Consider the following 14022-nt stretch of genomic DNA (forward strand, 5'->3'; position numbering starts at 1 on the left):
GACTCAACACTGCACCATAGACTCAGCACTGCACCATAGACTCAACACTGCACCATAGACTCAACACTGCACCATAGACTCAACACTGCACCATAGACTCAACACTGCACCATAGACTCAGCACTGCACCATAGACTCAACACTGCACCACAGACTCAACACTGCACAATAGACTCAACACTGCACCATAGACTCAACACTGCACCATAGACTCAGCACTGCACCATAGACTCAACACTGCACCACAGACTCAACACTGCCCATAGACTCAACACTGCACCATAGACTCAACACTGCACCACAGACTCAACACTGCTCGCTTACAGCCCTTGCCCTACAGTCCGTTGAAGCTACGCCGGGGGTGGGGGGGACCCTTTGTCTCTATCTGGCCGCAGGACTCCGCGCAAGAGACTGGAGCTGATGGCGGTGACTCCCACGCCCCCTTCGCTAGGCCTCACCCATCGCTCCCCCTCCACCCTGTCGGAGGGGTCTGATGCAGGTTAGCACCCTGGGGGGGGTGGGGGCGTGTGGGGGTGTGGGAGTGGGGGAGCGGGTGGGGTGGTGGGGGTGTGGGGAGTGGGGGAGCGAGTGGGGTGGTGGGAGCTGGGGGAGTGTGGGGGAGTGTGTGGGGTGGTGGGGGAGCGAGTGGGGTGGTGGGGGTGGTGGGAGTGGGGGGAGTGGGGGGAGTGTGTGGGGTGGTGGGAGTGAGTGGGGGAGGTGGTGGGAGTGGTGGGAGTGGGGGAGTGTGTGGGGTGGTGGGAGTGGGGGAGTGTGTGGGGTGGTGGGAGTGGGGGAGTGTGTGGGGTGGTGGGAGTGGTGGGAGTGGGGGAGTGTGTGGGGTGGTGGGAGTGGGGGAGTGTGTGGGGTGGTGGGAGTGGTGGGAGTGGGGGAGTGTGTGGGGTGGTGGGAGTGGGGGAGTGTGTGGGGTGGTGGGAGTGGGGGAGTGTGTGGGGTGGTGGGAGTGAGTGGGGGAGTGTGTGGGGTGGTGGGAGTGAGTGGGGGAGTGTGTGGGGTGGTGGGAGTGGGTGAGTGTGTGGGGGGGTGGGAGTGGGGGAGTGTGTGGGGGGGTGGGAGTGGGGGAGTGTGTGGGGTGGTGGGAGTGGGGGAGTGTGTGGGGTGGTGGGAGTGGGGGAGTGTGTGGGGGGGTGGGAGTGGGGGAGCGTGTGTGGGGTGGTGGGGGTGGTGGGAGTGGGGGGAGTGTGTGGGGTGGTGGGGGTGGTGGGAGTGTGTGGGGTGGTGGGAGTGGGGGAGTGTGTGGGGTGGTGGGGGTGGGGGAGTGTGTGGGGTGGTGGGAGTGGGGGAGTGTGTGGGGTGATGGGAGTGGGGGAGTGTGTGGGGTGGTGGGAGTGAGTGGGGGAGTGTGTGGGGTGGTGGGAGTGGGTGAGTGTGTGGGTGGGTGGGGAGTGGGGGAGTGTGTGGGGTGGTGGGAGTGAGTGGGGGAGTGTGTGGGGTGGTGGGAGTGGGTGAGTGTGTGGGTGGGTGGGAGTGGGGGAGTGTGTGGGGGGGTGGGAGTGGGGGAGTGTGTGGGGGGGTGGGAGTGGGGGAGTGTGTGGGGTGGTGGGAGTGGGGGAGTGTGTGGGGTGATGGGAGTGGGGGAGTGTGTGGGGTGGTGGGAGTGAGTGGGGGAGTGTGTGGGGTGGTGGGAGTGGGTGAGTGTGTGGGTGGGTGGGAGTGGGGGAGTGTGTGGGGGGGTGGGAGTGGGGGAGTGTGTGGGGGGGTGGGAGTGGGGGAGTGTGTGGGGTGGTGGGAGTGGGGGAGTGTGTGGGGTGGTGGGAGTGGGGGAGTGTGTGGGGGGGTGGGAGTGGGGGGAGCGTGTGGGGGGTGGTAGGGGTGGTGGGAGTGGGGGAGCGGGTGGGGTGGTGGGAGTGGGGGAGTGTGTGGGGTGGTGGGAGTGGGGGAGTGTGTGGGGTGGTGGGAGTGGGGGAGTGTGTGGGGTGGTGGGAGTGGGGGAGTGTGTGGGGTGGTGGGAGTGGGGGAGCGGGTGGGGTGGTGGGAGTGGGGGAGTGTGTGGGGTGGTGGGAGTGGGGGAGTGTGTGGGGTGGTGGGAGTGGGGGAGCGGGTGGGGTGGTGGGAGTGAGTGGGGGAGTGTGTGATTTGGTGGGAGTGGGGGAGTGTGTGGGGTGGTGGGAGTGAGTGGGGGAGTGTGTGGGGTGGTGGGAGGGGGGGAGTGTGTGGGGGTGGTGGGGGTGTGTGGGGTGGTAGGAGTGTGAGGGAGTGTGGGGGAGTGTTGTGAGTGTGTCAGAGTTGTGAGGTTCCTGAGAGAGGTGAGTGTTGAACTCTCTCTCTTTCATTCCCCGCCTCAGGTCTCTGTCTGGACTCCCCAGATGCTGAGAACGACATTGAGGAAAACTCATTGTGAGTGATTCGCTAGCTCACACTCGCTCACTCACTCATTCACTCACTCGCTCACTCGCTCACTCACACTCGCTCACTCACTCATTCACTCACTCGCTCACTCGCTCACTCGCTCATGCTCACTCACTCATTCACTCACTCGCTCACTCGCTCACTCGCTCACTCACACTCGCTCACTCACTCATTCACTCACTCGCTCACTCGCTCATGCTCACTCGCTCATTCACTCACGCTCACTCACACTCGCTCGCTCACTCACACTCGCTCACTCACTCATTCACTCACGCTCACTCACACTCACTCGCTCGCTCACTCGCTCATTCACTCACACTCACTCGCTCGCTCACTCACACTCGCTCACTCACTCATTCACTCACACTCACTCGCTCACTCGCTCACGCTCACTCGCTCATTCACTCACGCTCACTCACACTCGCTCGCTCACTCACACTCGCTCGCTCACTCATTCACTCACACTCACTCGCTCACTTCGCTCATGCTCACTCGCTCATTCACTCACGCTCACTCACACTCGCTCGCTCACTCACACTCGCTCACTCACTCATTCACTCACACTCACTCGCTCACTCGCTCATGCTCACTCGCTCATTCACTCACGCTCACTCACACTCGCTCACTCACACTCGCTCACTCACTCATTCACTCGCTCACTCACTCATTCACTCGCTCACTCACTCACTCACTCGCTCACGCTCACTCGCTCATTCACTCAAGCTCACTCACACTCGCTCACTCACTCACTCACACTCGCTCACTCACTCATTCACTCACACTCACTTGCTCACTCGCTCATTCACTCACGCTCACTCACTCACTCACACTCGCTCACTCGCTCACTCACTCATTCACTCGCTCACTCGCTCATGCTCACTCGCTCATTCACTCACGCTCACTCACACTCGCTCACTCACTCATTCACTCACACTCACTCGCTCACTCGCTCATTCACTCACGCTCACTCACACTCGCTCGCTCACTCACACTCGCTCGCTCACTCACACTCGCTCACTCACTCATTCACACTCACTCACTCGCTCACGCTCACTCGCTCATTCACTCACGCTCACTCACACTCGCTCGCTCACTCACACTCGCTCATTCACTCACACTCACTCACTCGCTCACGCTCACTCGCTCATTCACTCACGCTCACTCACACTCGCTCGCTCACTCACACTCGCTCACTCACTCATTCACACTCACTCACTCGCTCACTCGCTCATTCACTCACGCTCACTCACACTCGCTCGCTCACTCATTCACACTCACTCACTCGCTCACGCTCACTTCGCTCACTCACACTCGCTCACTCACTCATTCACTCACGCTCACTCACACTCGCTCACTCACTCATTCACACTCACTCACTCGCTCACGCTCACTCGCTCATTCACTCACGCTCACTCACACTCGCTCGCTCACTCACACTCGCTCACTCACTCATTCACTCACGCTCACTCACACTCGCTCACTCACTCATTCACACTCACTCACTCGCTCACTCACTCATTCACACTCACTCACTCGCTCACTCACTCATTCACTCACACTCGCTCGCTCACTCACACTCGCTCACTCACTCATTCACACTCACTCACTCGCTCACTCACTCATTCACTCACGCTCACTCGCTCACGCTCACTCGCTCATTCACTCACACTCACTCACACTCGCTCGCTCACTTCATTCACTCACACTCGCTCGCTCACTTGCTCATGCTCACTCGCTCATTCACTCACGCTCACTCACACTCGCTCACTCACTCACACTCGCTCACTCGCTCATTCACTCACGCTCACTCACACTCGCTCATTCACTCACGCTCACTCACACTCGCTCGCTCACTCACACTCGCTCGCTCACTCATTCACTCACACTCACTCGCTCACTTGCTCATGCTCACTCGCTCATTCACTCACGCTCACTCACACTCGCTCACTCACTCATTCACTCACACTCACTCGCTCACTCGCTCATTCACTCACGCTCACTCACACTCGCTCGCTCACTCACACTCGCTCGCTCACTCACACTCGCTCACTCACTCATTCACACTCACTCGCTCACTCATTCACACTCACTCACTCGCTCATTCACTCACACTCACTCACTCGCTCACGCTCACTCGCTCATTCACTCACGCTCACTCACACTCGCTCGCTCACTCACACTCGCTCACTCACTCATTCACACTCACTCACTCGCTCACTCGCTCATTCACTCACGCTCACTCACACTCGCTCGCTCACTCATTCACACTCACTCACTCGCTCACGCTCACTCGCTCACTCACACTCGCTCACTCACTCATTCACTCACGCTCACTCACACTCGCTCACTCACTCATTCACACTCACTCACTCGCTCACGCTCACTCGCTCATTCACTCACGCTCACTCACACTCGCTCGCTCACTCACACTCGCTCACTCACTCATTCACACTCACTCACTCGCTCACTCATTCACTCACACTCGCTCGCTCACTCACACTCGCTCACTCACTCATTCACACTCACTCACTCGCTCACTCACTCATTCACTCACGCTCACTCGCTCACGCTCACTCGCTCATTCACTCACACTCACTCACACTCGCTCGCTCACTCATTCACTCACACTCACTCGCTCACTTGCTCATGCTCACTCGCTCATTCACTCACGCTCACTCACACTCGCTCGCTCACTCATTCACTCGCTCACTCGCTCACTCGCTCATGCTCACTCGCTCATTCACTCGCTCGCTCGCTCACTCACACTCGCTCACTCACTCATTCATTCACTCACACTCACGCTCACTCATTCACACTCACTCGTTCACTCACTCTCACTCACTCATTCACTCACTCGCTCACTCGCTCACTCGCTCATGCTCACTCGCTCATTCACTCACACTCGCTCGCTCGCTCACTCACACTCGCTCACTCACTCATTCATTCACTCACACTCACGCTCACTCATTCACACTCACTCGCTCACTCACTCACACTCACTCACACTCGCTCGCTCACTCGTTCACTCACTCTCACTCACTCATTCGCTCACTCGCTCACTCGCTCATGCTCACTCGCTCATTCACTCACACTCGCTCGCTCGCTCACTCACACTCGCTCACTCACTCATTCATTCACTCACACTCACGCTCACTCATTCACACTCACTCGCTCACTCACTCACGCTCACTCACACTCGCTCGCTCACTCACACTCGCTCGCTCACTCGTTCACTCTCACTCACTCATTCACTCACACTCACTCGCGCACTCAAACTCGCTCGCACTCACTCGCTCGCACTCACTCGCTCAAACTCGCTCGCTCACTCACTCGCTCGCTCGCTCACACTCACTCAAACTCGCTCACTCACGTTCGCTAGCACTCACTCACTCACACTCAGTCACACATTAACTCGCTCACTCACACTCAGTCACACATTAACTCACTCACTCACACTCAGTCACACATTAACTCACTCACTCACACTCAGTCACACATTAACTCACTCACTCACACTCAGTCACACATTAACTCACTCACTCACACTCAGTCACACATTAACTCGCTCACTCACACTCAGTCACACATTAACTCACTCACTCACACTCAGTCACACATTAACTCACTCACTCACACTCAGTCACACATTAACTCACTCACTCACACTCAGTCACACATTAACTCACTCACTCACACTCAGTCACACATTAACTCACTCACTCACACTCAGTCACACATTAACTCACTCACTCACACTCAGTCACACATTAACTCACTCACTCACACTCAGTCACACATTAACTCACTCACTCACACTCAGTCACACATTAACTCGCTCGCTCACACTCACTCAAACTCGCTCACTCACGCTCGCTAGCACTCACTCACTCACACTCAGTCACACATTAACTCGCTCACTCACACTCGCTCACTCAATCACACACTCGCTCAAACTCGCTCGCTCACTCAAACTCGCTGGCACTCACTTACTCACACTCGGTCACACATTATAACCCGCTCCCTCACGCTCACTCACTCGCACACACACTCGCTCAAACTGGCTCTCACACACACTCGCTCAAACTCGCTCACTCACTCGCTCAAACTAACTCTCACTCAAACTCGCTCACTCACGTTCGCTCAAACTCGCTCGCTCACTCACTCATTCACTCGCTCGCTCACTCGCTCACTCGCTCATTCACTCACGCTCACTCACACTCACTCGCTCACTCGCTCATGCTCACTCGCTCATTCACTCACGCTCACTCACACTCGCTCGCTCACTCACACTCGCTCGCTCACTCACACTCGCTCACTCACTCATTCACTCACACTCACTCGCTCACTCGCTCATGCTCACTCGCTCACAGCTCACTCGCTCATTCACTCACGCTCACTCACACTCGCTCGCTCACTCACACTCGCTCGCTCACTCACACTCGCTCACTCACTCATTCACTCACACTCACTCGCTCACTCGCTCATGCTCACTCGCTCACGCTCACTCGCTCATTCACTCACGCTCACTCACACTCGCTCACTCACTCATTCACTCACACTCACTCGCTCACTCGCTCATGCTCACTCGCTCACGCTCACTCGCTCATTCACTCACGCTCACTCACACTCGCTCGCTCACTCACACTCGCTCGCTCACTCACACTCGCTCACTCACTCATTCACTCACACTCACTCGCTCACTCGCTCATGCTCACTCGCTCACGCTCACTCGCTCATTCACTCACGCTCACTCACACTCGCTCACTCACTCATTCACTCACACTCACTCGCTCACTCGCTCATGCTCACTCGCTCATTCACTCACGCTCACTCACACTCGCTCGCTCACTCACACTCGCTCACTTCGCTCATTCACTCACACTCACTCACACTCGCGCACACACACCCGCTCAAACTGGCACTCACTCACTCACACTCACTCAAACTCGCTCAAACTCGCTCAAACTCGCTCGCTCACTCGCTCAAACTCGCTCGCTCACTCACACTCGCGCACACACACCCGCTCAAACTGGCTCTCACTCACTCACACTCACTCAAACTCGCTCAAACTCGCTCTCGCTCACTCGCTCAAACTCGCTCGCTCACTCACACTCGCGCACACACACCCGCTCAAACTCGCTCTCACTCACTCAAACTCGCTCAAACTCGCTCAAACTCGCTCGCTCACTCGCTCAAACTCGCTCGCTCACTCACACTCGCGCACACACACCCGCTCAAACTGGCTCTCACTCACTCACACTCACTCAAACTCGCTCAAACTCGCTCGCTCACTTCGCTCAAACTCGCTCGCTCACTCACACTCGCGCACACACACCCGCTCAAACTGGCTCTCACTCACTCAAACTCGCTCAAACTCGCTCAAACTCGCTCGCTCACTCGCTCAAACTCGCTCGCTCACTCACACTCGCGCACACACACCCGCTCAAACTGGCTCTCACTCACTCACACTCACTCAAACTCGCTCAAACTCGCTCGCTCACTCGCTCAAACTCGCTCGCTCACTCACACTCGCGCACACACACCCGCTCAAACTCGCTCTCACTCACTCACACTCACTCAAACTCGCTCAAACTCGCTCGCTCACTTCGCTCAAACTCGCTCGCTCACTCACACTCGCGCACACACACCCGCTCAAACTGGCACTCACTCACTCACACTCACTCAAACTCGCTCAAACTCGCTCGCTCACCTCGCTCAAACTCGCTCGCTCACTCACACTCGCGCACACACACCCGCTCAAACTGGCTCTCACTCACTCACACTCACTCAAACTCGCTCAAACTCGCTCGCTCACTCGCTCAAACTCGCTCGCTCACTCACACTCACTCAAACTCACTCAAACTCGCTCAAACTCGCTCGCTCACTCGCTCAAACTCGCTCGCTCACTCACACTCGCGCACACACACCCGCTCAAACTGGCTCTCACTCACTCACACTCACTCAAACTCGCTCAAACTCGCTCGCTCACTCGCTCAAACTCGCTCGCTCACTCACACTCACTCAAACTCGCTCAAACTCGCTCGCTCACTCACACTCGCGCACACACACACCCGCTCAAACTGGCTCTCACTCACTCACACTCACTCAAACTCGCTCAAACTCGCTCGCTCACTCGCTCAAACTCGCTCGCTCACTCACACTCGCGCACACACACCCGCTCAAACTGGCTCTCACTCACTCAAACTCGCTCAAACTCGCTCAAACTCGCTCGCTCACTCGCTCAAACTCGCTCAAACTCGCTCAAACTCGCTCGCTCACTCGCTCAAACTCGCTCAAACTCGCTCAAACTCGCTCGCTCACTCACTCAAACTCGCTCAAACTCGCTCAAACTCGCTCGCTCACTCACTCAAACTCGCTCAAACTCGCTCGCTCACTCACACTCGCGCACACACACCCGCTCAAACTGGCTCTCACTCACTCAAACTCGCTCAAACTCGCTCAAACTCGCTCGCTCACTTCGCTCAAACTCGCTCGCTCACTCACACTCGCGCACACACACTCGCTCAAACTGGCTCTCACTCACTCGCACTCACTCAAACTCGCTCAAACTCGCTCGCTCACTCGCTCAAACTCGCTCGCTCACTCACACTCGCGCACACACACCCGCTCCAACTGGCTCTCACTCACTCACACTCACTCAAACTCGCTCAAACTCGCTCGCTCACTCGCTCAAACTCGCTCGCTCACTCACACTCGCGCACACACACCCGCTCAAACTGGCTCTCACTCGCTCACACTCACTCAAACTCGCTCAAACTCGCTCGCTCACTCACACTCACTCAAACTCGCTCAAACTCGCTCGCTCACTCGCACTCGCGCACACACACCCGCTCAAACTGGCTCTCACTCACTCACACTCACTCAAACTCGCTCAAACTCGCTCGCTCAAACTCGCTCAAACTCGCTCGCTCACTCACACTCGCGCACACACACCCGCTCAAACTCGCTCTCACTCGCTCACACTCGCTCACACTCACTCAAACTCGCTCAAACTCGCTCTCACTCACTCGCTCAAACTCGCTCGCACTCACTCGCTCACTCTGACTCACGCCTTGTGTTCAATGTGATCTCATCAGCAGGTTGTTCAAGGCCCTGGCTACCTTCGGAGGTGGAGAAAGGTGACTCTCTATTTACCGTCTTCTCTAATCGGACGTGTGCGTGCGTGCTAATCGGGATGCGCGGGGGCGTAGGACAACAACACTAACAACAAAAAACAACAACGGGAAGCAGCAGCAGCGGCGGCAGCTTTAAAGAAGTGACTTTGACAACTTCATCATCTTCTTGGTTCTTTCGGTAAAGTCGTCACGTAGAAGGGAAATAATAAAATTATAGAAATACAACTTCGTAAAATATGAAATTTAGATTTGAGGCTTCTTTCGTGACTGCAGCAGGGATTCATCTTCTTGGTTCTTTCGGTAAAGTCGTCACGTAAAAGGGAAATAATAAAATAATACAAATACAACTTCGTAAAATATTAAATTTAGACCTTCTTGGTTTTTTTCGGTAAAGTCACGTAGAAGGGAAGTAATAAAATAATAAAAATAAAACATAAAACAATTATCACGACGTTTCGGCCACAACGCAAGCAGCCGTCTTCTTTTACGTGACTTTACCGAAAAAACCAAGAAGGTCTAAATTTCATATTTAATGATGTTTCGGCCACAACGCAAGCAGCCGTCTTCTGAAGACGGCTGCTTGCGTTGTGGCCGAAACGTCGTGAGAATTGTTTTATGTTTTATTTTTATTATTTTATTACTTCCCTTCTACGTGACTTTACCGAAAAAACCAAGAAGATGAATTCCTGCTGCAGTCACGAAAGAAGCTTTAAATCGAAATGAAATTTAGATTTAAAGCTTCTTTCGTGACTGCAGGGTTTCATCTTCTTGGTTCTTTCGGTAAAGTCGTCACGTAGAATGGAAATAATAAAATTATAGAAATAAAACGTAATAAAATGACATTTTATTACGTTTTTACGTAGAAGGGAAATAATAAAGTAGTAAAAATGAAACATAATTAAATTTTATTACGTTATTATGTAGAAGGGAAATAAAAAAATAATAAGAAATAAAACATTATACAATTAAATAACATTTTATTACGTTATTATGTAGAAGGGAAATAGTAAAATAATAAAAATAAAACATTATAAAATACAATTCTCACGACGTTTCGGCCACAACGCAAGCAGCCGTCCTCAGGTGAAGAACAGGTCTGTCGGAAAGACAGCGTCTGAATGAGCACCACCAGGCTTGGCAGCGTATATTTAAGCTAAGTAGTGACTAATCCCCTCCCCCCTCCTCCACCCCCCCCTCCTCCTCCACCCCCTCCTCCACCCCCTCCCCTCCTCCTCCACCCCCTCCTCCCCTCCCCCCTCCTCCACCCCCTCCCCTCCTCCTCCACCCCCTCCCTCCACCCCCTCCTCCCCTCCCTCCTCCCCCCCTCCCCTCCTCCACCCCCTCCCTCCTCCACCCCCTCCCCCCTCCTCCACCCCCCCCCTCCTCCTCCACCCCCTCCTCCACCCCCTCCCCTCCTCCTCCACCCCCTCCTCCCCCTCCCCCCTCCTCCACCCCCTCCCCTCCTCCTCCACCCCCTCCCTCCACCCCCTCCTCCCCTCCCCTCCTCCCCCCCCTCCCCTCCTCCACCCCCCTCCCTCCTCCACCCCCCTCCCCCCTCCTCCACCCCCTCCCCCCTCCTCCACCCCCCTCCCCCCTCCTCCCCCCCCCCTCCTCCCCCCCCTCCACCACCCCCTCCCCTCCTCCCCCCCCCCCCCTCCACCCCCTCCCCTCCTCCTCCACCCCCTCCCCTCCTCCACCCCCCACCCCCCTCCTCCACCCCCTCCCCCCTCCTCCACCCCCTCCCCCCCCTCCCCCCCTCCTCCTCCCCCCCCTCCACCCCCCTCCCCTCCTCCTCCCCCCCTCCTCCACCCCCTCCCCTCCTCCTCCACCCCCTCCCCTCCTCCACCCCCCCTCCCCCCTCCTCCACCCCCTCCCCCCCTCCTCCACCCCCCTCCCCCCTCCTCCCCCCCCTCCTCCTCCCCCCCTCCTCCACCCCCTCCCCTCCTCCTCCCCCCCTCCTCCACCCCCTCCCCTCCTCCTCCACCCCCTCCCCTCCTCCACCCCCTCCCCTCCTCCTCCACCCCCTCCCTCCACCCCCTCCTCCCCTCCCTCCTCCACCCCCTCCCTCCTCCCCCCCCTCCTCCTCCCCCCCTCCTCCTCCCCCCCTCCTCCACCCCCTCCCCTCCTCCTCCACCCCCTCCCCTCCTCCACCCCCTCCCTCCACCCCCTCCTCCCCTCCCTCCTCCACCCCCTCCCTCCTCCCCCCCTCCTCCTCCCCCCCCTCCTCCACCCCCTCCCTCCTCCACCCCCTCCCTCCTCCTCCACCCCCTCCCCTCCTCCTCCACCCCCTCCCTCCTCCCCCCCTCCTCCTCCCCCCCTCCTCCACCCCCTCCTCCCCTCCCTCCTCCACCCCCCCCCCCTCCACCTCCCCCCCTCCTCCACCCCCTCCCTCCTCCTCCACCCCCTCCCCTCCTCCTCCACCCCCTCCTCCCCTCCCTCCTCCACCCCCCCTCCCCTCCTCCCCCCCTCCTCCACCCCCTCCCTCCTCCTCCACCCCCTCCCCTCCTCCTCCACCCCCTCCCTCCACCCCTCCCTCCTCCACCCCCTCCCCCCTCCTCCACCCCCTCCCTCCTCCTCCACCCCCCTCCCCTCCTCCTCCACCCCCTCCTCCCCTCCCTCCTCCACCCCCCCTCCCTCCTCCCCCCCTCCTCCACCCCCTCCCTCCTCCTCCACCCCCTCCCCTCCTCCTCCACCCCCTCCTCCCCTCCCTCCTCCACCCCCCCTCCCTCCTCCCCCCCTCCTCCACCCCCTCCCTCCTCCTCCACCCCCTCCCCTCCTCCTCCACCCCCTCCCCTCCTCCTCCACCCCCTCCTCAACCCCCTCCCCTCCTCCTCCACCCCCTCCTCCCCTCCCCCCTCCTCCACCCCCTCCCCCCTCCACCCCCTCCTCCCCTCCCTCCTCCCCCCCTCCCCTCCTCCACCCCCTCCCTCCTCCACCCCCCTCCCCCCTCCTCCACCCCCTCCCCCCCTCCTCCACCCCCTCCCCCCTCCTCCCCCCCTCCTCCTCCCCCCCTCCTCCACCCCCTCCCCTCCTCCTCCCCCCCTCCTCCACCCCCTCCCCTCCTCCTCCACCCCCTCCCCTCCTCCACCCCCTCCCCCCTCCTCCACCCCCTCCCCCCTCCTCCACCCCCTCCCCCCTCCTCCCCCCCTCCTCCTCCCCCCCTCCTCCACCCCCTCCCCTCCTCCTCCCCCCCTCCTCCACCCCCTCCCCTCCTCCTCCACCCCCTCCCCTCCTCCACCCCCTCCCCTCCTCCTCCACCCCCTCCCTCCACCCCCTCCTCCCCTCCCTCCTCCACCCCCTCCCTCCTCCCCCCCTCCTCCACCCCCTCCCCTCCTCCTCCACCCCCTCCCCTCCTCCACCCCCTCCCTCCACCCCCTCCTCCCCTCCCTCCTCCACCCCCTCCCTCCTCCCCCCCTCCTCCTCCCCCTCCCTCCTCCACCCCCTCCCTCCTCCTCCACCCCCTCCCTCCTCCTCCACCCCCTCCCCTCCTCCTCCACCCCCTCCCTCCTCCCCCCCTCCTCCTCCCCCCCTCCTCCACCCCCTCCCTCCTCCTCCACCCCCTCCCCTCCTCCTCCACCCCCTCCTCCCCTCCCTCCTCCACCCCCCCTCCCTCCTCCCCCCCTCCTCCACCCCCTCCCTCCTCCTCCACCCCCTCCCCTCCTCCTCCACCCCCTCCCTCCACCCCTCCCTCCTCCCACCCCTCCCCCCTCCTCCACCCCCTCCTCCCCTCCCCCCTCCTCCACCCCCTCCCTCCTCCTCCACCCCCTCCCCTCCTCCTCCACCCCCTCCCTCCACCCCTCCCTCCTCCACCCCCTCCCCCCTCCTCCACCCCCTCCTCCCCTCCCCCCTCCTCCACCCCCTCCCTCCTCCCCTCCCTCCTCCACCCCCTCCCCCCTCCTCCACCCCCTCCCTCCTCCCCCCCCTCCTCCACCCCCTCCCCTCCCTCCTCCACCCTCTCCCCCCTGTCGCCACAGGAGGTCTACGATGAGGAGAGTTCACTCCCTGCCTGTGAGTTACTACCCTCACCACACACACACACTACCCTCACTCACTACACTCACTCACTACCCTCACTCACTACACTCACTCACTACCCTCACTCACTACCCTCACTCACTACCCTCACCACACACTCACTACCCTCACTCACTACCCTCACTCACTACCCTCACCACACACTCACTACCCTCACTCACTACACTCACTCACTACCCTCACTCACTACACTCACTCACTACACTCACTCACTACCCTCACTCACTACCCTCACTACCCTCACCACACACACTCACTCACTACCCTCACTCACTACCCTCACCACACACACACTACCCTCACTCACTACCCTCACTCACTACCCTCACCACACACACACTCACTCACTACCCTCACTCACTACACTCACTCACTACCCTCACTCACTACCCTCACCACACACACACTCACTCACTACACTCACTCACTACCCTCACTCACTACCCTCACCACACACACACTACCCTCACTCACTACCCTCACT

General features: G+C 59.2%; 1 long non-coding RNA gene across 2 annotated transcripts; it reads left to right on the forward strand.

Annotated features, from left to right (window-relative positions):
- Positions 1 to 378: 378 nt before the first annotated feature.
- LOC144955195 (uncharacterized) lies at positions 379 to 13511 on the forward strand. Of its 2 annotated transcripts, none has more exons than XR_013641543.1 (4): positions 379 to 499; positions 2304 to 2355; positions 9465 to 9506; positions 13478 to 13511. It is a non-coding gene; the product is annotated as an uncharacterized LOC144955195 (long non-coding RNA). The 2 variants fall into 2 exon arrangements; XR_013641544.1 differs by having other exon boundaries at positions 9468 to 9506.
- The last annotated feature ends 511 nt before the right edge of the window (positions 13512 to 14022 follow it).

The sequence above is a fragment of the Lampetra fluviatilis genome, unplaced genomic scaffold (genome assembly GCF_964198595.1).
Source record: "Lampetra fluviatilis unplaced genomic scaffold, kcLamFluv1.1 SCAFFOLD_1479, whole genome shotgun sequence".
In the NCBI taxonomy this organism is placed as follows: Eukaryota; Metazoa; Chordata; class Hyperoartia; order Petromyzontiformes; family Petromyzontidae; genus Lampetra; species Lampetra fluviatilis.